Consider the following 25,293-nt stretch of genomic DNA (forward strand, 5'->3'; position numbering starts at 1 on the left):
GTCACACTAAAAATTACTTCTTTTTTAAAAAAGTTTTTCTCAGTTTTATTGAGAAATAAGGGACATACATCACTGTATAAGCTTAAGGTATACAGTATGAGGGTTTGATTTACGTATATTGTGTAATCATCACAGTAGGTTCAGCTAATATCCATCTTCTCATATAGATGTAATACAAAGGATAGAAAGAAGAAGAGATAAAGAAAATAAATGTTCTCCTCATAACGAGAGCTCTTAGAATTTACTCTTAACAACTTTCCAGTATATCACACATCAGAGTTAGCTGTAGTCATAGATCTCTTTCCAACCCTGGTAACCACAAGTCTGATCTCTTTATCTATGAGTTTCATAGTGGTGTGTTTTTTTAATTTTTTTTTTTAAGATTCCACATAGGGCTTCCCCGGTGGAGCAGTGGTTGAGAGTCCGCCTGCTGATGCAGGGGACACAGGTTCGTGCCCCGGTCTGGGAAGATCCCACATGCCACGGGGCAGCTGGGCCCGTGAGCCATGGCTGCTATTTTAACAGTTGATAACACAATATACACAGTATTCTGTAACTTGATTTTCTTTACTTAATAATATAATATTAAAATATTTATATTAGAATAGTAGAAAATGTTTCTATGAGTTCTTGTGAAACTGCCTCATTTTTTTCAATGACTATATAGTAACACATTGTGTGAATGTATTATAGTCTTAGTCATTCACCTCATAACTGGCATTTGGGACATTTTTTAACTTTTTCTATTACAAAAAACTTCTGGAATACATTTCCTCATATACACAATTTTTGCAGCAGTAAAATTGTAATGTTAAAAGATAAACTGAGGCATATTAAAAATGTGAGTTTATTTGAGCAGCAATCAGTTGGAATTAGGTAGTGCCAAACCAGAAGTGGTTAGGAGTGCTCTACCAAGAGCCTGGGGAGAGACTTTTATACAGAAAAGGCTGAAGCAAAGCAAGGAAATTGTTGACTGGCTTTAGCTTAAAGCCTAGCTGGCTCTTTGTAATTGGTTGTCCTTAGGTTTCAATTTTGTACCTTGAGGCATTTACAGACTTAGATTTTGGTTTGCTTACATAAGCCACCATAGCATCAGAGGCACCTCAGTCTGATGGCCTCCTTGTTTAGTTAACTTAACAGTATAAATATAATTGTTGGATAAAAGCAGATAAACATTAATATTCTCAATAGACATTGGAAATTGTATCAATAGAAATTCTACCAATTTATATTCTACCAGCAATTTTGGGGAGGAAATTTCCCCATACCTTTGCCAAAGCATAACAAAGTTATTTTAGCTTTGCCAACCTTTTAAATTTGTGTTTCCATTATAAGTGAAGTGGACTGGGCTTTTTCCAATAAATTTGAATCATTGGCATTTCCTTCACTGTCAACTTCCTGTTTGTCCACTTAAATATTGTTATTGGCCATTTTATCCTTGACATGCTGAAGTGGTTAACATATAAGAAAAATGATTTTTGTTTATACTATGATTGATAAATCATTTTCTCAGATTGTTATTTATTTTGTCATAGTTTTTTCCCTATATCAGTGAGTAATTTTCTTCCATGAATTTTCAGTTTTGTATCCTACTAGAAAAGCTACCACATTTTGCAATTATAAAAACAAAATTCCCACATATTTTCTTCTAGTCACACAAGCACACCTAACTGGGAAGCTTGGAAGTGTAGTCTTTATTCCCAGTAGCATGTGTCCATCTAAAATTTGGCTATTCTTATAAGGGAAGAGAAGAATGTCCAGCTGGTACCAAAAGCATAAAAACATAATATCTGTATACATGTCACACATCTACATATATATATCATAGATATATATTGATATATATACATACTTATATAGCATACATATATAAGCACATGTATCTATGCATATATCCATATCATAGACCTGTATATATCAATATGTGTGCTTATATATATATATATATATATATATATATATATGTTTGTATATATATGTGTAGGGGAGGAAAAATAATTTTCCCTCTACCTTTCTAGGTTCTGTGGCTGAGACCTCCCCCACCATAATAAAAGATTACCACAGGAAAAATAAACAGAAGTTTAATGACATGTATACCTCATGTATAGTGGGAGAGACCCAGGAACACTGAGTAAAACTCCCCGAAATGGCCCAAGGCACCACCTTTAATACTGTGTTAGCTAAAGACAAAAAAGAAATAAGGGAGTGTAGGGGCGACAGTTACGGGAGATTATTAGGAAAAGTACAGTGAGGTTATGCAGAGTTAAGTCTGAGGTTTTCTCTATTGATTAGAGTTTCTTGTCATTTAGAGTCATCCTTCTCTTTCTGGTAAAGAGAGGGAAATATCTTCAAAATGTGGTTTACCTTATAAATGTAAATTTCCCTTACAAAAATGTAAATTCTACTCTGTTTTCAGTGCTTTTCCTGTGTCTGCTTTTTCTCAAAAATAATCAGCTCAAAATAATCTTTATGCCAAAGAGGCATAGATGGGGTGGCATATTCTGCTACTCTTCATATGGTATATAGTAACATCATATATAGCATATATATATACATATCTATATATCATACATATATATGTTATTAAACTTCACAGATACAACATGATTTTTTTCTTCTGGTGTTTTCTGTATTCGCAAAAGAGCTTCAGACAACATCATTCAGGGTTTCGACATCTTATTTATAAGCTAGTAAGTCTGGCAAGCTTGGGATGGGTTACCCATCAGAAATGAAACCTACACTCTCAAGAATTGAAAATCAGAGTTAAAATCAAGTGTTCTTGAAATAGGATAGAGGATAAAGGGATGTCTTATGAATTAAATTCTCTACCTTCCCATGGATTTGCAGCTTCCTTCCACAAACAGGTTAATGGGGCCCTTCAAACATTGGTGCCTGTGGGATCATCTGTTTCCCAAACTTTCCACTACAGGGAGTAGTTTTGATTGAAAGGGCAATGCATAGTGGGAAAAAAACAATATAAAAATTGATAAGCTGACGGGGTGTTTTTCTGTCAAGAGCTGCCTGAAAAAGTACTGATCATGTGAGCCAAAGTAAGAATATAAATCTTGTAATCTGGGAAACACTACGTTGAACTCTTCTACTTTTGATGTGATATGAAAACTTGAGCTCAAGTACAAACTTGCTTCACTCCTTCTAAAGCCTCTTTTGGTCTATGTTTCTGTCACTTGGAAATAAGATGATAATCTCCCCAAGGTTTAAAATAGTCTTCCTTTATAAGAGTTTTGGTGAGATAGAATAGAGGCTTTTAGACACACTGCCACTCCTTATGAGTTCACAAGAAGGTTGGGAATTAGGAGGAAGAAAAGGTAGAAAACTAAAATATAAAATGCTGTGTGAGTAGTTGGCCCTTAAGTCCCATTAATATTATCACTCTGGGCTTCGCTGGTGGCGCAGTGGTTGAGAGTCCGTCTGCCGACGCAGGGGCCACGAGTTCGTGCCCCGGTCCAGGAAGATCCCACATGCCGCGGAGCGGCTGGGTCCGTGAAAAATGCCATTGGTAGTTTGATAGGCATTGCACTGAATCTGTAGATTGATATGAGTACTATAGTTATTTTCACAATGTTGATTCTTCCAATCCAAGAACATGGTGTATCTCTCCATCTGTTTGTATCATCTTTAATTTTTTCACCAGTGTCTTATAGTTTTCTGCATACAAGTCTTTTGTCTCCTTACGTAGGTTTATTCCTTGGTATTTTATTTTTTTGTTGCAATGGTAAATGGGAGTGTTTCCTTAATTTCTCTTTCAGATTTTTCATCATTAGTGTATAGGAATGCAAGAGATTTCTGTGCATTAATTTTGTATCCTGCTACTTTACCAAATTAATTGATCAACTCTAGTAGTTTTCTGGTAGCATCTTTAGGATTCTCTATGTATAGTATCATGTCATCTGCAAAAACTGACAGCTTTACTCCTTCTTTTATGATTTGGATTCCTTTCATTTATTTTTCTTCTCTGATTGCCCTGGCTAAAACTTCCAAAACTATGTTGAATAATAGCGGTGAGAGTGGGCAACATTGTCTTGTTCCTGATCCTAGTGGAAATGGTTTCAGTTTTTCACCATTGAGAATGATGTTGGCTGTGGGTTTGGCAAATATGGCCTTTATAATATTGAGGTAACTTCCCTCTATGCCTACTTTCTGGAGAGTTTATTTTTTTATCATAGAGGGGTGTTGAATTTTGTCAAAAGCTTTTCCTGCATCTGTTGAGATGATCATACGGTTTTTCTCCTTCAATTTGTTAATACGCTTTATCACATTGAATGATTTGTGCATATTGAAGAATCCTTGCATTCCTGGGATAAACCTCACTTGATCATGGTGTATGATCCTTTTAATGTGGTGTTGGATTCTGTCTTCTAGTATTTTGTTGAGGATTTTTGCATCTATGTTCATCAGTGTTATTGGCCTGTAGTTTTCTTTATTTGTGACATCTTTGTCTGGTTTTAGTATCAGGGTGATGGTGGCTTCATATAATGAGTTTGGGAGTGTTCCTTCCTCTGCTATATTTTGGAAGAGTTTGAGTAGGATAGGTGTTAGCTCTTCTCTAAATGTTTGACAGAATTCGCCTGTGAAGCCCTCTGGTCTTGGGCTTTTGTTTGTTGGAAGATTTTTAATCACAGTTTCAATTTCAGTGCTTGTGATTGGTCTGTTTATATTTTCTATTTCTTCCTGGTTCAGTCTTGGGAGGTTTTGCTTTTCTAAGAATGTGTCCATTTCTTCCAGGTTGTCCATTTTAGTGGCATATCGTTTCTTGTAGTAATCTCTCATGATCCTTTGTATTTCTGCAGTGTCAGTTGTTACTTCTCCCTTTTCATTTCTAATTCTATTGATTTGAGTCTTCTCCCTTTTTTTCTTGATGAGTCCAGCTAATGGTTTATCAATTTTGTTTATCTTCTCAAAAAAACAGCTTTTAGTTTTATTGATCTTTGCTATTGTTTCCTACATTTCTTTTCCATATATTTCTGGTCTGATCTTAATGATTTCTTTCCTTCTGCTAACTTTGGGGGGGTTTTGTTCTTTTTCTATAATTGCTTTCAGTGTGAGGTTAGGTTGTTTATTTGAGATGACTCTTGTTTCTTGAGGTAAGATTGTAATTCTATAAACTTCCCTCTTAGAACTGTTTTTGCTGTATCCCATATGTTTTGGGTTATCGTGTTTTCATTGCCATTTGTTTCTAGGTATTTTTTGATTTCCCCTTTGATTTTTTCAGTGATCTCTTGGTTATTAAGTAATGTATTGTTTAGCCTCCATGTGTATGTATTTTTTACAGATTTTTTTCTTGTAAATGATATGTAGTCTCATAGCGTTGTGGTCGAAAAGATACTTGATACGATTTCAGTTTTCTTAAATTGACCAAGACTTTATTTTTGACCCAAGATATGATCTATCCTAAAGAATGTTCCATGAGCACTTGAGAAGAAAGTATATTCTGTTGTTTTGGGATAGAATGTCCTATAAATATAAATTAAGTCCATCTTGTTTAATGTATAATTTAAAGCTTGTGTTTCCTTATTTATTTTCATTTTGGATGATCTGTCCATTGGTGAAAGTAGGGTGTTAAAGTCCCTATTATGATTGTGTTACTCTCAATTTCCCCTTTTATGGCTGTTGGCATTTGCCTTATGTATTGAGGTGCTCCTATGTTGGGTGCATAAATATTTACAATTGTTATATCTTCTTCTTGGATTGATCCCTAGATCATTATGTAGTGTCCTTCTTTGTCTCTTGTGATAGTCTTTATTTTAGTCTATTTTGTCTGATATGAGAATTGCTACTCCAGCTTTCTTTTGATTTCCGTTTGCATGGAATATCTTTCTCCATCCCCTCACTTTCAGTCTGTATGTGTCCCTAGGTCTGAAGTGGGTCTCCTGTAGACAGCATCTATACGGGTCTTGGTTTTGTATCCATTCAGCCTGTCTATCTTGGTTGGAGCATTTAATCCATTTACATTTAAGGTAATTATCGATATGTATGTTCCTGTTACCATTTTCTTAATTGTTTTGGGATTGTTATTGTAGGTCTTTTCCTTCACTTTTGTTTCCTGCTTAGAGAAGTTCCTTTAGCATTTGTTGTAAAGCTGGTTTGGTGGTGCTGAATTCTCTTAGCTTTTGCTTGTCTGTAAAGTTTTTTATTTCTCCATCGAATCTGAATGAGATTGTTGCTGGTTAGAGTAATCTTGGTTGTAGGTTTTTCCATTTCATCACTTTAAATATGTTCTGCCATCCCCTTCTGTCTTGCAGAGTTTCTGCTGAAAGATCAGCTGTTAACCTTAGTGGCATTCCCTTGTATGTTATTTGTTGTTTTTCCCTTACTGCTTTTAATATTTTTTCTTTGTACTTTATTTTTGATAGTTCGATTATGTGTCTTGGCATGTTTCTGCTTGGATTTATCCTGTATGCGTCTCTCTGCACTTCCTGGGCTTGATTGAGTATTTCCTTTCCCATATTAGGGAAGTTTTCAACTCTAATCTCTTCAAATATTTTCTCAGTCCCTTTATTTTTCTCGTCTTCTTCTGGGACCCCTATAATTCGAATGTTGGTGTGTTTAGTGTCATCTCAGAAATGTCTGAGGCTGTCCTCAATTATTTTCATTCTTTTTTCTTTATTCTGCTCTGCATTAGTTATTTCCACTATTTTATCTTCCAGGTCACTTATCCGTTCTTCTGCCTCAGTTATTCTGCTGTTGATTCCTTCTAGAGAATTTTTAATTTCATTTACTGTGTTGTTCATTATTGTTTGTTTGCTCTTTAGTTCTTCTAGGTCCTTGTTAAACGTTTCTTATATTTTCTCCATCCTGTTTCCAAGATTTGGATCATCATCATTACTCTGAATTATTTTTCAGGTAGACTGCCTATTTCCTCTTCATTTGTTAGGTCTGGTGGGTTTTTACCTTGCTCCTTCATCTGCTCTGTGTTTCTCTGTCTTCTCATTTTATTAACTTACTGTGTTTGGGGTCTCCTTTTCACAGGCTGCAGGTTCGTAATTTCTGTTGTTTTTGTTGTTTGCCTCCAGTGGCTAAGCTTGGTTCAGTGGGTTGTGTAGGCTTCCTGGTGGAGGGGACTAGTGCCTGTGTTCTGGTGGATGAGGCTGGATATTGTCTTTCTGGTGGGCAGGACAACATCTGGTGGTGTGTTTTGGGGTGTTTGTAACCTTATTATGACTTTAGGCAGCCTCTCTGCTAATGAGTGGGGTTGTGTTCCTGTCTTGCTAGTTGTTTGGCATAGGGTGTTCAACACTGTAGCTTGCTGGTTGTTGAGTGGAGCTGGGTCTTAGAGTTGAGACGGAGATGTCTGGGAGAGTTTTCACTGTTTGATATTACATGGACCTGGGAGGTCTCTGTTGGACCAATGTCCTGATCTCGGCTCTCCGACCTCAGGGGCACAGGCCTCACACCTGGCTGGAGCACCAAAACCCTGTCAGCCACATGGCTCAGAAGAAAAGGGAGAAAAAAAAAAGAAAGAAAAATAAAATAAAGTTATTAAAATAAAGATAATTATTTAAAATGAAAAAATTAAAACATAACAAAAGAAGAGAGCAACCAAACCAAAAAACAAATCCACCAATAATAATAAGTTCTAAAAACTATACTATAAAAAAAGGACAGACAGAACTCTAGGACAAATGGTAAAAGCAAAGCTATACTGACAAAATCACAGAAAGAAGCATACACATACACACTCAGAAAAAGAGAAAAAGGAAAAAAATATATATATCATTGCTCCCATAGTCCACTGCCTCAATTTTGGGATGATTTGCTGTCTATTCAGGTATTCTACAGATGCAAGGTACATCAATTTGATTGTGGAGACTTAATCTGCTGCTCCTGAGGCTGCTGGGAGAGATTTTCCTTTCTTTTTTGTTTGCACAGCTCCTGGGGTTCAGCTTTGTGTTTGGCGCTGCCTCTGTGTGTAGGTCTCTTGAGAGCATCTATTCTCCTCTCAGACAGGACGGAGTTAAAGTAGCAGCTGATTAGGGGGCTCTGGCTCACTCAGGCTGCGGGAGGGAGGGGTACAGAATGCGGGGTGAGCCTGCAATGGCAGAGGCCAGTGTGATGTTGCAACAGCCTGAGGCACGCTGTGTGTTCTCCCGGGGAAGTTGTCCCTGCATCATGGGACCCTGGCAGTGGCGGGCTGCACAGGCTCCTGGGAAGGGAGGTGTGGATAGTGACCTGTGCTTGCACATAGCCTTCTTGGTGGCCACAGCAGCAGCTTTAGCATTTCATGCCCATGTCTGGTGTTTCTGCCAGTGAAGGGGCTTCCCAGTGTGTGGAACCTTTTACTCCTTCACAGCTCCCTCCCCAAGGTGCAGGTCCCGTTCCTATTCTTTTGTGTCTGTTTTTTCTTTTTTCTTTTGCCCTACTCAGGTAGGTGGGGAATTTCTTGCCTTTTGGGAAGTCTGAGGTCTTCTGCCAGCGTTCAGGAGGTGTTCTGTAGGAGTTGATCCACATATATATGTATTTCTGATGTATTTGTGGGGAGGAAGGTGATTTCCACATCTTACTCTTCCACATTCTTGAAGGTCCCTCGGAAAATGACTTTTAACTTTAGTATCTCTATGTTTCTGCCTTTGTTATGTGATACTCTAGGGGAGAAGTTCAAATAGAAGGTGAAGGCAAAATCATAAAAATTCATAAAACTGGCAAACTCCTTTCATAGCTTGAGCACATTGTTATATATTATATGCTATTAGACTTTATGCCAGAGAGAAGTGTGCTTTCTGAAAATGTGTCTAGATCATTTTCCAGAACACAAACCCAATATTATTAACAACCAAAAATTCTTTGTGTATCCCATTCTGCACAGATAGGAGATTAACATACCTCAGCAAAATTCTGATTTGACAATTTTTTTGGGGGGGTGCAATGCAAGTTAATTTCAAAAACACCTTATTTGGCACATCACAATATTACATTTCAAGTTCCGGGGAGTCAGTGTGCTTGAGGGATTGATATAACTGGTGACATGCAACTTAGAAACCATACCAAAAATATCAGAACTTTTACTGTGTTTGCAAGTATTAGCCCTTCTCCAAAGGCCTGAATGCTGCTTCTCAGCACAGGCTGCTCCCCTGCTGGCACTACCTAGGCAGAGCTGGCTAATTGGTTAAGTAGCTTTGAGAATTCATAGACCTACAAGTCATTCAGGTTTTTAAAGAGTGGCAACACTAGACCAGGCTCTGGGGATGCAGAGGTGAAGGAGACAGGCACAGATCATGGGGTCTAGTGGAGAAAGGATACTGTATCTAAGAAAACAAACGTGCAAAAAAATGATGCCCAATGGTGATAAGGCTATGGAATTAATAAACAAGGAGCCTGAGAAGCAAACAGTGGGGAGATATAAGGGAAGACCTCTCAGGAAGACCTCTCAGATATAAGGAAGAAATGAAAGACATTTCTCAAGGAAGGACGTTTAAGCAAAGGGGAAGTGGATTACAGATGGAAGAAACAGTATATGCATCATTCGGGGTGATTCTAAGAAAGGGAAATGACCCCAAAAGATCACATGCAAATTAGCCATAGTGCCTAAAGCACCACAATTAGAAGTTTTAAAGTTTGTATTGAGGCTTTTCTTTTACATATCTAACTCACTGGAAATGATAACCTATAAAACAGTTTCAAAATTAATACTTTCTAATGAGATGGGAAGAAAGCTTTGGTGTTTTGGAAAGAGCACAGGATTTAGAGTGAAGTTCAGGTTTTCTATTAACTGTATGAATTAATACATTGACTCTACCAACTAATACATATTATTATTGACAAATTACTTTGTTTCCATATCTTAGTATCTTCAACTGTAAAGAAAGGTAATTACAGGGCTTCCCTGGTGGCGCAGTTGTTGGGGGTCCGCCTGCTGATGCGGGGGGCGCGGGTTCGTGCCCTGGTCCGGGAGGGTCCCACGTGCTGCGGAGCTGCTGGGCCCGTGGGCCGTGGCCGCTGGGCCTGCGCGTCCGGAGCCTGTGCTCCGCGGCGGGAGAGGCCACAGCAGTGAGGGGCCCGCGTACCGCAAAAAAAAAAAAAAAAAAAAAAAAAAGAAAGGTAATTACATAATCAAATGAGATAGTATAATAATTATAAATGTACTGTATAAATTATGAAGTATTAACATATGGTGATAATACTGTTATTTTTAAATGAAAAGTGGGAAAGGCTTAAATATGCACAATTTTACACAACACCAATCCCAACATCTAGCTTCAGGTATGGCTGTTTTGGACAGGAAGAATAGTAGTGAGACTTCAGTGGTGACTTCATTCACAGGATCTGACTGACAGCTTCTCTGTAGAGAAGTAGTCACTGATCATTTTCTTCCCTTTAAAGATCTAACTGGGGTGCTAATATCTAGTAGTATTCTATCTCTGTTGAGAAGTTTTGCCTTAGTCATCCAAACATAAAAGAGAAATTGAGTTGGTAAATTAGAGTCAGAGGTGACGTTTGTACAAAGTAACTTTCTTCCTTATACTTCTCTACAATGATGGTCTCTACAGTATTGAAAGACATTTCTCAAGTTTAAGGACATGTGACTGCTTTCCATTGCTTCTGATAGTATCAAAGAGAGGCTGAGAAATGTGAATAGACCAGCATTCAAGTCCTCAGCTAGATTGTGAATCTGGGAGGTATATGTTTAGAGTTAACCCTTTTATGGCTCCAGCTTTCAGAATTCTTGTGCTCTTTCTGTAGAAAAACATACCATTAAGAAGGATTTGCAACTCTTTCACACTGATGTATAAATGTGTGGTAAGTTATATTTGGTTTTAAGTTTAGAAAGTTTAGAGGTTTAGAGGTTCTTGCCCTGGTTTGAGATAACTTACTCACCAAGTTCATTGCCCCTCCACACCTTTCCTCAAATATAAAACAAAGGAATTGTTTATCGTGGTGATTCTCAAACTCACTAGAATTATCCAGAGAATCTGTGGACCTACAATTGCCAAAACCTTGGTCATAGAAACTGTGATTCAGTAGAACTGAGGTGGACCCCAGGTGATTCAGATTCAAAGTTCAATTAGGAATTGCAGAATTATATGGACTCCAAGGTTCCTTCTAGCATGAACCTTCTAAAATTCAAAGATTTAACTGGGAAGACTTCTGACATTAAAGTATAATCACAGATTTTTTTTATGGTCCCTTAAATAGCCAACCATCTATTAGTGACAATAATAATAGCTAATGCTTTATCGAGAGCTTAGTCTGTTGAGACTCTGCTAAACACTTTATATGTATTTTCATTCAATTCTTATAACAATCCCATGAAGTAGGAACTGTTATTATCCTCATTGTAGAGATGGTAAATTTGAGAAACAGAATACAGAAATGATAATGTGGCAAACACCTCCAGAGTATTTATTATGTACCAAGCATTACAGCATTACTGACTGTATTCTTAAAAATTATCTATATATCTCTTTACAAAACCATGGTTTGTACTGTTATTATCATTATTCCTTTTTTATAGATGAGGAGTCCAAGGAAGGAGGGGTTAAGTAATTTATACTAAGGTTACGTAACCATTAAGTGACAGTCTGGGGATTTAAACACAGGCAGTCAGGCTCCAGAGTCTGTGCTTTTAACTAACACAATGCAGACATGTGTGTTCTTTCTCAGAAATGTCTAGTAACTAGCCCAAGTTTGTGTAGCAAGTAAGAGGCTATCACTGAAATTAAATACTCATCTAATTTTATTTCAGAGCCCCTGTTCATAGTTACTACCATATTAGAAATGCTTGGAAGCAGTAGGCTCTACGTGGTTGGTGGGGGAATGTGGAAAATTCAAGGGCATTGAACTAGGAGTGCCATGTTTAGGGAGAGAAGGGGTACCTATAACCAAACAATATGTCTGCAGAGACAGAAAAACACAAAAATAAGATGGAAAAGCATTGTGTTCTTCAAATTCTTATACCCGATCTCTTGAATTCTTTCCCTCTTCTGTGTGTTTCCTCAAACTGTGCAGCAGTTAAGAATAGAGCACAGCTGAAAGGATTCATCTCAAATCTTCCTCTAATGCTGAATTGAATAACTTTATAAAAGGACAGTTTGGGATTTTATTGAGTATCTACTATGTGCACAGCATCACATTATATTCATGGCTCTACGTTTTTTGGTTTCAGGACCACTTTACATGTAAAAATTATTGAGGACCACAAATAGTTTTTGTTTATGTGGGTTACATAGCAATCAACATTTATTGTATTATACTTTAAAATGAAATTCTTAAAAAGAATTTATTAATCCATTTCAAAATAACCATAACAAACCTATTATATTACTCATAACATATTTTTATGAAAAGTAATATTATTTTCCAACACAAGCAATTATTTTTTAGTGAAAAAATGGCATTATTTTATATTTTTGCAAATCTTTTTAATGTCTGGCTTTGCAGAATTCAGCTTTTGCATTTAATCTATTATGATATCACATATATGTGGTCACTAGAAAACTCCATTGTACACTTGGTGGAGTGAAAATAGTTTTGACCTTTTGAAAGAGTATCTGGGACAACCAGAGAACCCTGAACCACACTTTGAGAGTCACTATAAAAGATACTGTATGTCAATTATAGTGAAAGGGGAAACATTACAATTACCATATAAAGGAATCTTAAAGTCAACAATAAAAAGAAAATAAAATGGGCAAAGGATTTGAAGAGCCATCTTTCCAAAGAATGTATAAAAATGTCTAATAAGGGCATGAAAACATGTTCAACATCAGTAGTCACTAGGCAAATGCCATTCAAAACCATAATGAGATACCACTTCATACCCACTAAGATGGCTAAAGTAAAAAAGACAGAAAATACCAACCGTTGGTAAGGATGTGAAGGGACTAGAACCCTATACATTGCTGATGATTTTGTATTCCAAAGTAGTGTCAACATTTTACAATTTAGTGATTCCTCAAAATATTAAACATAGAGTTACAATAGGACCCAGCAATTTCATTCTTTGTTATATATTCAGTAGAAATGAAAACATATATCCACACAAAAACTTGTACACAAATGTTTATGGCAGCACTATTTATAATAGCCTAAAAGTAGAAACAACTCAAATGTTCATCAACTAATGAATGGACAAAAATACATGGGATATATAAATAATGAGATATTACTAGCCTATAAATAAGAATTAAATACTGTTACATGCTACAACATGGATGAACCTTGAAAACATTATTCTAAGAGAAAGAATCCAAACACAAAAGGCCACATATTGTATGATTCTGTTTATATGAAATCTCCAGAATAGTCAAATCTGTAGAGGTAGAAAGTAGATAAGTGGTTGTCAGGGGCTAGGGAAAGGGGAGGAGTAACTGCTAATGAATATGAAATTTCTTTCTTTTTTTTTCTTTTTTTTTTGTGGTACGCGGGCCTCTCACTGTTGTGGCCTCTCCCCTTGCGGAGCACAGTCTCCGGATGCGCAGGCTCAGCGGCCATGGCTCACGGGCCCAGCCGCTCCGCGGCATGTGGGATCTTTCCGGACCGGGGCATGAACCCGTGTCCCCTTGCATCGGCAGGCGGATTCTTAACCACTGCGCCACCAGGGAAGCCCTGAAATTTCTTTTTGGTTGATGAAAATGTTCTGTGATTAGTGGTGATAGTAGCACATCTTGTGAACATACCACAAACAGAATTTTATAGTATGTAAATTATATCTCAATAATGCTTTTATAAAAACAAGATGACTACTGTTTTTTCCAAATTTCTAATATATTCCCCAGAAGGTTTGCCATCCCATTGTATGTCCCATCTCCTTGTGCTCCAGAACTCCTTACCATTGAAGGTCACCGCTTTAATGAGATGAAATTTTCCCCTGCTCCACTGTCAGGAATGGGGAAAATTTGAAAAATTTTACATACGTATTCTTATATAAACACTACAACAGATGAGGATAGTTATACCTGTGCCCATTCTACAGATCAGCAACTCCAACCACTGAAGTTTGCTAACCCCCTCAATCTACCCAGAGCAATTTAGCTGATTAACAGCAGAGGAGCGATGCAAACACAAAGACTGACTTGTTCAAGTCACATCTGTGGCCAGCTTCGTTACAGGCAATATAGTTAGGAGTGAACATTTTTACCTGGTTTCACTAGATTCTAGGCTGTGTGATCACGTCCTATCTTAAAAACTAACAATAACAAAAAAAGAATGACAGCAGATGTATAAAAGCTTTTTTAAGACATATAAAGTTATAACTCAATATAAAATATGAATTAAACTAAAAGGGTAGATATGCTCCTAATTACCACCTCAGTCCTTCTTAATTTAATTATATAAGCTTACTCTAGTATTTGAGCCAATTAATGTTTGCCTATACTAATTCCTACCCATCTCTTCCCATGACATGGATTTCCTTAATGCCAAACCTTCCTCGGTTTCATTTTCTCTTCGTGCCCTGAACTATACTGACATACGTGATTGGCAGAAGGGACCTTATGTCAACAGCTGTGAGTCTACTAGCAGTTTACGAAAGGAATCAGATTTGCTTGTTCATCCTTATGGGCAAAATGCAGAGTATGGCCCTCACTTCTCCTGGGCTCCAGGGCTGTCATTATTGTCGTAAAGAAACCTTTTGTTTTCTTTCAGCAACAGAAGCAATGTCTCCTGCTCTGCTTTTAAAGGCTTCTGATATGACAGCAGTTTTGTGGCAACCAGTCTACCCTGACACATTATTTGGCACCTAGTACCCGTCTCCACCCGCAAACGAAGCAATCAAGTGCCGTTAAAAAGCGTAGGGGCCTTGGGCTTCCCTGGTGGCGCAGTGGTTGAGAGTCCACCTACCAATGCGGGAAACACGGGTTCGTGCTCTTGTCCGGGAAAATCGCACATGCCGCGGAGCGGTCTGTGCGTCCGGAGACTGTTTTCCACTATGGTAGAGGCCACAACAGTGAGAGGCCCGTGTACTGGAAAAAAAAAAAAAAGTTAGGTTTTAGACACAGAGTTGAGAAAACTTCAGCAAACTCTGAACCTAGAGTGGTGATTGCTTCAAGTAGCTATATTGTGTAGTTAGAAGTTTTTTCATTGTTAAGGTTGATAAAATATATTTCTAAAATCCTGAGTGGATGGAAGAATGAGCTCAGCTTTAACTAACACTGCTTTTAATTCCTTTAGAGGATTATAGCACTACAAGATGATAGATTTGTGTGCACTTTGACAATGTAAAACTTTCTATTTTTTGAAGAACCCAGGGAAAGCAAATGGTTTTCTAATAATGATAGCTAGGGAAGCATCAAAGGAAAAGCAAGCATGCTTTTTCCTTAAAGCTAGTCAGTAGACATAGAAAGAAAAGCATGTGGATGGAGAATAAAAAAGTTAATAATTAAAAACGCAAGACAAATCTCAACTCTCCTCCTCCAAGATGAACAGATAAAATAAAATTGAATTGAAAGAGGAAATTCTACCTACAGATTCTGAACAACACATTGAGCTTAGGAGATAAATCCTAAACTTAGGAGATAAATCCCTGTGCATGTGGTAGCCTCTACGGTTAGTTACAGATTGCTGGGCCTGGAACTGCAAGTTAATAGACTGTGAAAGGAAAGAATAACCATGAGATGAAAAAGCTGATACATCAGCAACTATCAGGATTGAAAATAAGGAATGACTATTACCTCTTACTTCCTAGGATGTTATAAACCTTCAGATTTCAAAAGAGAACAAATTTACTGTGACAGTGTAGATGGAAGAAGAGACATTTCTAAGAGCAATTTCTATGACACCCTTCATTTAAACAGGGACTTGGGAAGAACAGAAAAGGATACTAGAGGTGAAGCAGTACTTTGGTTTCAGTTTTCTAATGCTTTGAAGACAGCTTTATTTCTATTTGAAGTGTTAAGTTAAATATTACCTTTCTATTTAAAAAATTTTTTTAATTGACGTATAGTTGATTTACAATGTGTTAGTTTTAGGAGTACAGCAAAGTGATTCAGATATATATATATATATATATATTCATTCTTTTTTCAGGTTCTTTTCCCTTATAGGTTATTACAAGATATTGAGTACAGTTCCTTGTGCTATACAGTAGGTCCTTTTTGGTTATCTATTTTATATATAATAGTGTGTATCTGTTAATCCCAAACTCCTAATTTATGCCTTCCCAAATATTACCTTTCTAAATATAGGAAAATTCAGTTTAGGGAAAAAACAAGTAAGAATTTGAGGGTAAGCCTTTGATAGTAAATGTGTTCTATTAAAAATTAAAGTTAAATGATGACACATGAATTTTATCCAAGGTATATGGGTATTATGAAAAAAGCAGAGGAGTATCCCGCAATTTTCCCTTATTCAGCTATCTAACAACTATACATTCTGGTTTTTATAATAGGAAGAACTGAAATCAGTCAGTTTATTCCAGGCTTTCTTCCAACTCTGTTGGTAGAAACAGTTTGGGTTCTGACCTGAAGCTCTCAGAGCTCAAGGTATCTATGAGTAGTTCAGTGATTAAATATGCTAGGTAGGTCTTTTTCCACAGCAACTCTGAATGCTAGGAAACAGTGATCAATCCTATTAATTCTTCAAGGAAAAAATATATACCCTATGAAATTTATTCCCAGAGGGAATACAATTTCTATGCACCCTTCTTGACAAAAGTATTAGACAACAAACCTCACAGTATCGTGTACTTCGAATTTTGTTGAGGGTAGATGTAATGTTAAGTGTTGTTACTTAAAAAAAAAGGACACTATGGGAGGTTTTGGATATGTCCATTACCTTAATTGTGGTGATAATAGAAGTGTTTGCATATGTCCAAATTCATCAGATTATACACAATAAATACGTGCAGTTCTTTATATATCAGTTATACCACAATAAAACTATTCTTTTTTTAAGTCAGTGAAGCAAGAAATGAAACCATGGTAATAGAAAAGAATGAAAGTATCCCAAACCTTGATAGTGTTGGAAGAGGGAAGGTAAAAGAAGATGAAGGACAGATTGATCACAAAAAAATAGTCCCAACTTTTCAACCCTCCCTGGATTCATGCCATTGCTCTATAACTTTTCAGTGATTTCACATTGTGGCTGGAGCATTCCGCCTCACCTCCCTCAACTGGACTCAGCTAAGTTATATTCTTTAACCCAAAGCATTATATTCAATATATGTATGCATACATATGTATTTATCTATACACATATATGTGCATATATACAGATAAATAAAATTTATCATGTAGATAGGTATTATCTTTGGGGTTGGGAAAATTAAAATAGGTATAGGCAGAAGATAGAATGTAATTATTTTCCTTGTTAATTTGTTATGTGTACTCAGAAGTCCAAGGACTAAAGCAGTCTTTTTGAAATTCCCTATTTTTTAAAACTTCTAATGCTGAAGTGAAATATTTATAGCTTAAATGACCTAAGTTAAAATTTAGGCTGGCATCTCTAAACTAAGGATATGTATTTATCACTAATTCCTTTTCTGAAGAACTACACAGCCTCCATTTGCAGTTACAAAATAAACAGATTATGTTTTTCTCAATTAACAATGGAGTCAAGAAAGCTCTTCTCCTTATAACAGCCTTGACAAAGAACACTAAAAGTTGTGTGAGGAAAAATTAAAGCGCAGGTGAAATTTTAGCAAGGCAAGCCTATATATAGTGTCTTAGATTTATTGAAGAAAATTGTAATGATAGGAAAGGCATATAAACAGAATTTGTTTCAAAAATTTTGTAAACAGAAACAGCAATAATAATTGCATTATATCACATATATTGCATTACATATAAATAATTCATAAAATCAAAATTATAGCTCTGAGTTTATAAAAGTGATACTTGCCCTAAAGTTGAAGAATTATTATTATATTTTATATATTATATTTTTTATATAATATAATTATATATTATATTAATATTTTAAATATTATTATTATATTATATATATTATATTATATTATAAAAATAATTCCCACTTTTTTTCTCTCCCTGCTTGCACAAATCATGCTCACCTATACCCTCTGGGAAAACTGTTATCAGCCATAAACTTTTAAAGCTATTTGTTATTAGTGAAAAAAGGAAAGACTATTCATGATAAAGCAAGTTCACCCTTCTAAGAGTAAGCATATATGTAATTTACATAATAGTTCAGTAATGCATTCTGTTATACACTATGCCATTATCTCCTACCTTAGTAGATACAAGCAGAAATCATAAAAGTAGCCATATGATCATATATAATCATTTCAGGGATTTGGGAAATAATATATGAAGAATACAATGGCCACAGTTGGCACAAGCTGCTGTAATGAAGAGATTGTAAATTCAATGACTCAATTAAGATAGACATTTTATTTTTCTCTCATGGAACAATTCCGAGATACAAAGCTCAAAGCTGGTAGTTAGACTCTGCCATTAACAAAATAGGGCTTTCATGGTTGCTCTGATCTTCTTCATCATTTCCAAGCCAATAGAAACAGAATAAGAGAAATCCGTGACAGACAAGCAGCTTTTTTTTTTTTTGGCCGCACCACATGGCATGCGGGATCATGGGATTTTAGTTCCCTGAGAACCCATGCCCCTTGCAGGGGAAGTACAGATTATTTACCACTGGACCACCAGGGAAGTCCCAGCTTCATCTTTTTTTTTTTTTTTTTTTGCGGTACGCGGGCCTCTCACTGTTGTGGCCCCTCCCGTTACGGAGCACAGGCTCCGGACGCGCAGGCTCAGCGGCCATGGCTCACGGACCTAGCCGCTCCGCGGCATGTGGGATCTTCCTGGACCGGGGCACGAACCCGTGTCTCCTGCATCGGCAGGCAGACTCTCAACCACTGCACCACCAGGAAGGCCCCCAGCTTCACTTTTAAGAGGAGCCTTAAGAGGAAGGTCCAGATGTCACTTCTACTCACATTCTTTGGCTGGAACTTTACCTCTTGGCTATAGTTAGCTTTCAAAAAAAGAAAAAAGAAAAATGCTGGAAAATACAGTTTCTAGTGAAATTCTGAGAATCTATTTATTAAGGTAATGAGACAGTGGAAATTATAAAACAATGAACAGACTTATCATGGAGGATGTGGAGACTGCATCTTCCAAAGATGATCTGTAAATATATCTCATACCATATGTTCTTTTTAATGTCACTTTGCCACTCCAACATCAAAAGACAGAGTCTTATAGCTTATCTTGCTTCTGGGATATTTGACCAATAGAATATGGCAGAAGTGATATTCTGTGACTTCTGAGGCTGAGTCATAAGAAGATTTAGAACTTCTTCCTGGACTCCCTGGAATACACATCATTGGGACCCTCTTCGAGGAAGGAAGCAATCTTGCTGTGAGAAGTTCAAGGCACATAGAGAGGGCATGTGTAGGTTTTTCAGTCAACAAACCCACCCAAGCTCTTAGTGGACAGCCAGCATTGATCACCAGCTGTATTAGTGACCCATGTGACACATGCAGCCCAGTTACACCTTTGGATGACTCCAGCCTCAGCTTCCAACTGACTACAATTATATGAGAGTCCCTAAGCCAGAATCAGCCTGGTGTGCCCTGCCAACCACAGAACCATGAAAAATAATAATAAATTGTGTTAAACTTCTAAGTTTGAAGGCAGTCTGTTACCAACAATACATTCCTGAAGCAGATGATAAATATTTATTTTGGACATTGAGTAAAATCTCTGTCTCAGTTTCTCTCAGAGCTGAATAATAAGTATTATACTAGCAAAAGATGCTCTCTGCCTTTACTCTCCCTTTCATATTTAAAGCAATTATTTAAATCTTTACTGGAGTAGAGCAACTTCAGGGTCCTTGCCTGGAATACCTTTCCTCCATTGTTAAAATTCAATTACCCCCAGAAAAGTAAGATTTTAGATGTAATCAAGCATTTTACCTTAATTGGAGTAAAGGATTTGCAAGACCGTGTTAAAAACGGTGTGGGACAGATTGGACTTCAGGCTTTGAATATGTAAGGGAAGTAGAAAATAAGCCATCAGCATCTAATGGGGGAGAAATTGAGAGCAATCAAATGCAAATTTCATGTACCTCATAAGTTTGTCTAAAGTCTGTCCTGTATTCAGTAGCCACTTACAGGAAAGCAAAACTCCCAGGAGGACATAATAAGAATCAACAAATTATTTTATTGTATGTCTTACAGAGTTTTGAGCTTCCATCATGGTGTTCATTCTTTCAAATTATTTCTATTGGTATCTAATCTATTTATTTGGGTGTCTATAGTTATTGATAAGAAGATATGGAATATACAGTAGTTTATAAGTGATTCCTCCCTCCAGCAGATTTAGTTTCCAGAGGTTGGTTACTTGTAGAGGCTGGATTATATGATTGGTTGCATTTTCTTATCATTAATATATCAATTATTTTCCAGAAACTGTGTGAGGAAAGTATTCTTCACAAGTTGAATTAAGATCATTTTTCCATTTATCTTGAAAAGAAATTCAGATGGAGATCATCATCTCTAAATTATACGTAGATATCGAGTGATCCAAATACTTGAATGATTAACAATATAATTAGTTTTACTTTCAGGGATGTAATAAAATTGATGGTGGTACCTTTCCTTATCAATACATACAATTACTAGAAAAAAATCTGTTATAGTCACTTTTGAGATGTCAGAATCAGAAACTATCCTTTGGGGATATTTACGAATGGAGAAATCAAGATATATGTATTTTCATTAGCAAATGTCCAATATTTGTGCCACTGAACATATGTGAGTTACTTAGGAAAATAAAGCAGTATGACATAGAGAGGAGTTGTCTCTATATAAAAAATACATAAATACATTAATACTTATACAAATATATCTCCCTGTGTTTCTAAGATTTATTAATTTGAATTCCCAAACTGGGGAAATCAACAGTCTATTGCTTATTTCTTTTTCCTGTTCACACTCTGGAACTCATCAAGATGGACCTCTCTGAGGATTAAATTATAGCCAGAGAGTTACGTGGGCCCTGAAGGGGAAAAAAAACAATACACCGTGTTAGTATCATGTTGAAGATAGGCAGGCCTGTTGATCTCTATGCTGCTTGTATAAAAATATCAGACTTTTGCGACATTTAATTGCAGAAGTAAAGAAGAAAACAGACCTAGTCCCTCTACATATATGATTTTTAGTAATCCAAAGTCTACAAATTATAACTCTTAGAATATTTTAATCTTGAAAATGATTGGTAGAAAAAGTCATTGACCTAATAGTCATTACAAAGCCCAGCTATTCTGGAAAGGTTAAACCTACACTCTAGATCTGTGAACTCCTTTAGTATTACATTCCTCTGCCTATAGCAGAAAACCTAAATAGGTCCAAGTGACTTAAATATAACAGGGCGCAATTGTTCTCAGTTAAGAAGTTCAGAGGTAACTGGTTCAGAGCTGGTAGTTTGACTCTAAGAAATGCCAGAGGGAGCCAGGCATCAGCACCTTTACTGAGTAGTTTCCTTTTCATGTTCACAAAATTGTTGTTCTACTATAATATATTATGTTCAGAAAAAAAAATGTAGGACCAGTGAAAGGCAAAGGTGAATGTTGAGTGATTTGTCTTTATGAGGAAAACAATAGTTTTCTGTAAGCTCCAGCTAATGGAGCACTTCTTATATTATTTTGGTCAGAATTAGATCACAAAACTATTGATAATCTGTAAAGAGGCTGGAAAATTAAATATGAAGGTGGGTACCTTCCTTTGGTAATAAAGGAGGGAGGAATGCAAGTTGGATAGCAAAAGCAACATCTGCCACAATCCTGGGTGACCCTTGTTCCTGTGAAATTAAGAATTTTCCCAGGGAAAGAGTAAGTGGACTTTTATTTTTCAAAGTGTTGTTGAGAACTTTGCTATTACAGGGCAGCAGGGAAAACATTTGGGTGGCAAAAGTAATCAGTCGTGGAAAAGGAGTTGGACAGGTCAATAAATATAACACTGGCAAGCAGACTTTGATGTATGAGAGAATAACAAGCTCTGACTTCCTGTGGTGCTGTGCTACATACCTTGATGGGAGACAAATGCATCAATAGACTCCTTAGCTTGGAATTACCATACCTAACTGGTGCAGCCACTTTCATTACTGATGGCAGTCAGATATGCTGAAGTCAGTCAGTAATCAGTAAAGTGAGGGTCCTCATGGGAGAAGATAGAAGGGTAATTTGAGCGAACCAGTAATCATTAGCTACTATAACTGGCTCTGTCCTTCTGTTAGAGGTGATCACCTTTTTAAAATAATGATGGTGGGGCTTCCCTGGTGGCGCAGTGGTTGAGAGTCCGCCTGCTGATGCAGGGGACACGGGTTCGTGCCCCGGTCCGGGAAGATCCCACATGCCGCGGAGCGGCTGGGCCCATGAGCCATGGCTGTGGAGCCTGCGCGTCCGGAGCCTGTGCTCCGCAACGGGAGAGGCCACAACAGTGAGAGGCCAGTGTACTGCAAAAAAAAATTTTTTAAATTAAAAAAATTAAAAGTAAATAAAATAAAATAATGATGGTGGAATGACAGGTATATATGAGGACAGTCGTCCCTGGGTACCCACAGGGGATTGGTTCCTGGACCAGTGGCAGATACAAAAATCTATCAGCACTCAAGTCCACACTCCAGGTATCTGCAGTTTTGCATCTGTGGATTCAACCAACTGCAGATCATGTGGTACTGTAGTATTTATTGAAAACAATCCAAGTATGGGTGGATTCACATAGTTTAAACCCATGTTGTTCAAGGGTCAGTTGTATATTCTTTATGTCCTATGTTAAAAACAATAATAATAAGAGAAGGACAGATGGCACAACTGAGGCACCACGGGAAGTAATATGTAAAAGGAATAGTTGGGCAAAGGAACTGATTTTATCTCTAAGACACTTCTTGTGATATTGATAGTTTTCATTTTCTATAAAATATACTGATAGATGTGAAAATTTAGAAGTTCCCTTTTTTCATATTTCTGAATCCCTCTTCCTATATTGTTATTCTTAAATTACTGCCATTTTTACTTTTGTATTATTATAGCACAGTAGTTAAATACCTTAAATGGAAATTGATATAGAACTGCTTTGGCTGTTGTATCATGTTCAAAATATTGCCATTGGTCAATATTATTTAGTAACCATCCCCTGTGTTCAGACTGTATGAAAAAGATGAGGAAAATAAAATGAAATCTAAGGATACTCTCTTCCAATTTGTTGGTTACTTTCCTCAGCCTATAGACTGGCTTAAGCTTTTCTACCTGCATTCGTCTGTTCAGGCTACCATAACAAACTGCCACAAACTGCATAGTTTAAACAACATAAATTTACTGTCTCACAGTTCTGGAGCCTAGAAGTCAAGAAATCAGGGTGTCCACAGGTTTGGTTCCCTATGAGGGCTGTGAGAGGAAGATCTGTCACAAGTCTCTCTCCTTGGCTTAGAGATGTCATCTTCTCCCTAGGTTTCTTCATTTCATCTACCTTCTATGCATGTCTATGTCTGTGCCCAAATTTTCCCTCTTTATAAGGACAACAGTCATACTGGAGTAGGGGCTTATCCTACTCCAGTATGACCTCATCTTAACTAATTATATCTGCAAGGACCCTATTTCCAAATAAGCTCACATTCTGAAGTATAGGAGATTAAGACTTCAACAAATAAATTTGGGAAGGTGGAGGATACGATTCAACCCATAATACCATCCTAGAAAATCTTCTCATCCTTTGAATTTCTGTGCCAGTTCTCACCTTCCCATTATGCCAAAATTCTTGAAGGTAAATATAATTATTAGATCTATGATATTTACCAAAACATGTTCACGTGCAATTATCCCCTCCATCCCTTTTATCCTGTGGCAATACCCTAAGGTAATACACAGGAAAGGTGGAATGGTGTCACACCTTCAATGAATAGGTGAAGTAACAAAGACTTACAGAGTTTCTACGATTAGATTACAACCACTGGGAAGTGGTTAAGCCACGACACAAATCCATGCTTTCTGACCCCCAGGTTCCAAGATATCTTCAATATGTTATTCTGCCTCCACTCCCTCACCATTCATGCACATCTTGATTTCAGATCGTACAGTATTTTTTATATTTTTCTGCATCAGTTTTTGGTTCACATATTATCTCAAAATGTTTAGTCTATAAGACTGTGTCATTAAAAACATGAAAGTTAACAGAAGTTAAAAAAAAAAAAAATCTTAGGTAAGATTCACACCAGTTCATGCAGCTTATTTTCAGGCCAGAAAGGATTATGATAAATTGCTTAATCACACAACCTCCTCACTTCTCTAACTCTCCTCAGCCATCTCAGGCAAATAACTTTTTTTTTAAACATCTTTATTGGAGTATATTTGCTTTACAATGGTGTGTTAGTTTCTGCCGTATAAGAAAGTGAATCAGCTATATGCATACATATATCCCCATATCCCCTCCCTCTTGCGGCTCCCTCCCACCCTCCCTATCTCACCCCTCTAGCTGGTCACAAAGCACTGAGCTGATCTCCCTGTGCTATGCAGCTGCTTCCCACTAGCTATCTATTTCACATCAGGGAAGTAACTTTTAACTGTATGGTCTATTAGAAGAAATGTTTTAAAAATTATTTATCTGTGCATCTTTTAAATCCTCGTTAATACTAAGCCATTGTGACCTTATTGCTCCTACAAAAAAACTGAGTATATTTCTTCTAAATATCCAATAAAGCATATTCTACCTAATACACAACTCTTCAGAGGTTCGTGCCCCGGTCCGGGAAGATCCCACATGCCGCGGAGTGGCTGGGCCCGTGGGCCATGGCCACTGAGCCTGCGCGTCCGGAGCCTGTGCTCCACAACGGGAGAGGCCACAGCAGTGAGAGGCCCGCATACCGGAAAAAAAAAAAAAAGACAACTTTTACATAAATCTGCCTGCCATGAAAATACCAAATTTATCCTCTTTTTCCAACTGTTTAGAATTTTGCCTAAACATTTCACCCATTTACCTAGCAATCTATGTAATCATTAATTCTTTGATTCATCTGAAAGAAACTTGACTTTCCAGTATAAACCAGTGCTGAGTTATTAAAGATAAGTAAGAATGTACTCATGTAAGTAATGGAGGTAAAGCATGTTAACATATATTTTAGCACAGTATATGTGCTACATCATATATTGGATATGATGTATGATATGCATATATACATATATGTATGTATGTGTGTACATGATATATAGGATACACACACTTATGTGTATTACAGTGACAGTGTAAAATACCAAAAGAGAGACATGGACATAAGGCTATAGGAGGTGAACACAATAAAAAGAACTGCCTCCAACTGGAAGCATCAGTCAAGGATCCTCATGCTGTTTTCACTCACTTGGTTCTTATTTAAATAGTGC

This window comes from Aethalodelphis obliquidens, unplaced genomic scaffold (assembly GCF_003676395.1).
Source record: "Aethalodelphis obliquidens isolate GAN/ISIS:26980383/991018 unplaced genomic scaffold, ASM367639v1 scaffold4, whole genome shotgun sequence".
In the NCBI taxonomy this organism is placed as follows: Eukaryota; Metazoa; Chordata; class Mammalia; order Artiodactyla; family Delphinidae; genus Aethalodelphis; species Aethalodelphis obliquidens.